Genomic DNA, 2,800 nt, shown 5'->3' on the forward strand with positions numbered 1-2,800 from the left:
CGGCACAGAGCCCCCAATACCACCGGTGCTGGCGGGGAGGCAGTCAGCTCAACATGAACTTCCCCCTGCAGAGCCATAAACACGGCTGCAGCTACGTGCACATAACGCGCCATCAGAACCTGAGTGTTCCGAGACTTCCCACACTCCATTGGACAACATCATCCTAATAAGGGAAGTCAGCCACATCACAAAGGGAACCCCCCCCCCCGATTACCACAGGACCCACCCCTACTACACACTAACAATAGCTGGGTGCCCTCAATCCTTTTCCTACACAAAAAGCTACCAGCGGGCAACAGTACAAAGCAGCTTCGACCAAACACCTGCCAAAAAACTCCCCACTGAGACACCCCCCCATCCCTGAAGGAGCGAGAAGTCATCAGTCTTTTACCCACGCCAGACACGCTCTGAAACACACTCCAAGTAAAGAAAGAACAAAACTGACGGAGAGTCCATTAACCACAATACAAGAAGACCGCCCCACTGCACGGCCACAAGTCCGCCGGTCCCATCAGTCAGGGAGCCAACAAACCTCAGGCACGTTGGGGAAAACCGATAAATCTCAAAGGAAATAAAACTTCAAGAGTGGCACAACTCCAAAAGCACCTCTCCAACAAGATGACCAGGCCCCAGTGTCCGACTGTCCACACCCGGTGGAAACAAACGATAACCCATCCAAGATCAAAGAAATACTCCTCGACTTAAAAGTGGGCATCGGCAGTTTGAACAATAAAATGGATAGTCTAGCCTCTAAAGTCGACCTCCTGCAACACCGCATGGACACCCAATCTGAACGCATTAATGAGGTCGAGCAAAGAGTATCTTACCTTGACAACAACACAACAACCCTATCAAACAAAGTCTCACAATTAGAATCCCAAATGAAAACAACTATAGCCAAGTGCGAGGATCTCGAAGGCCGCTCAAGAAGAAATAATCTCTGGATCGTCGGAGTGCGAGAACACCAAACGCAAGGAAAAATAGGAGGACTATGTGGAATCCCTCTGCATAGCCCTTTTTGGCCGAGATGTGTTGTCTCAACTCTTCATAATAGAGAGAGCGCACAGGATACCCTCAACCAGACCTGCTCCTGGCACGCCACCCAGGCCAATCATCGCGAGGCTGCTCAACTACAGGGATCGAGACACCATCCTTCGACTGGCCAGGGAGAAAGGAGACCTTCTCCACGAAGGAGACAAAATACATTTCTTCCCCGACTTCTCCCGCGCAGTACAATCACAGAGGAAAACGTTTGCCAATATCAAGCAGAGGCTCCGAAACAACCAAATAGCCTACTCAATGCTCTTCCCAGCGAGGCTTAGAATACAACACGACGGGAGAGTCCACTTCTTTCAAACTCCGACCGAAGCAAATATGTTTCTGGACCAAATAGGCTGCCCCGAACAAAACCAGATTCGCCCCAGACCTCAAAAAGACAGAAACCACAGGAATCCACCATAACCAGAAGCGATCAGAACCACGCAATTTGTTCATTCATCTCACCGAAAGTACCGCAACAACCACAATGAATCCAAGGCGGGGCTGGGATACTTGGGAGGCCCCAAGTTCCCCTAGCACAGCAACTGTTTGGTTCACAAGTTGACTTAACGGGTTGGGATACACCCAGCGGCATGGCAACTCCATGGACCACCATTTGTTCCTTTTTGTTGACAAGGGACCTCTCTGTGGGCCAGTTGGGGGTTGCCCACCCTAGGGAGGGAAACGATACGGGCCAGTTGGGGGGTTGCCCGTGAACAGTACTCACCAAGGGAACTAGGAAAGTTTTGCGCCACCCGTTCCACACCGCCCGCCGACCATCCACCCCCCCCCAGCTCACCAGCAATGCTGCTGCACCATCCAGCTAACGAACCTCCAGGCACCGACCATAACGCTAGGCCAAACCTAGCTATAAGACCATTGATCACAGAAAACAAAAAGCGGATCAACATAGTCTTTAACTCGTTCCATTCAAGGTCATAACCTGGAACATAAGAGGAGGCAATATCCCATCTAAAACCAGGAAAATCCTTCAATACCTAAGAAGTCATGAAGTGGACATAGCCATGCTCCAAGAAACACCCCTACTCCCAGGGAAAGATCACCAGTGGGCTAAGAGCTGGGGATGCCACAGATACTTCTCCTCTTACTCATCCTTCTCCAGAGGAGTCGCGATCCTTATACACAGGAGGACCAGTTTCCGGCTTGTTCACACGGCAAAAGACACCGAGGGGAGAGCAGTCCTAGTAAGTGGCATCATAGCGGGCCAGAAAATTACCCTCGTCAACTCCTATGCACCAAACGTAGACGGCCCCGACAACTTCAGCTGGGTATTATCCCATCTCATCCCGAGACCCCGCAACCATAATTTGGGGGGGAGACATGAACACAGTGCTAGACCCAGCGAGGGACAGATCTCGGTCTACCCCACAGCCCCTATCCAAAGCCTGCCTTCAAATAAAAGAAATCTGCAGAGCATTCGACCTGAAAGACGCATGGAGAGCATCCAAAGGGGAGCTGCGAGAATACACCTTTCACTCTGCGGCACACAACACGAGCTCCAGGATCGACTATCTCTTCACCTCAGCGAATGGCCCATGGACAAGTGGCCCGTGCGACATCCAACCAAGAACTCTCTCCGACCACTCCCCAATAATCCTCAGTCTCAATCCATCCGACCCCAAATTCCCACTACAGCGGTGGTGTTTCAAGACCGGCTCGATGCGAGACGAGGTATTTGCCTCCGAACTGAGAGAGGAGATCTCCGTGTTCCTCGAAGCCAACACGGGGTCGGTTCCCTCCG

Source organism: Ambystoma mexicanum, chromosome 5q (assembly GCF_040938575.1).
Source record: "Ambystoma mexicanum isolate Mex_15411 chromosome 5q, UKY_AmexF1_1, whole genome shotgun sequence".
In the NCBI taxonomy this organism is placed as follows: Eukaryota; Metazoa; Chordata; class Amphibia; order Caudata; family Ambystomatidae; genus Ambystoma; species Ambystoma mexicanum.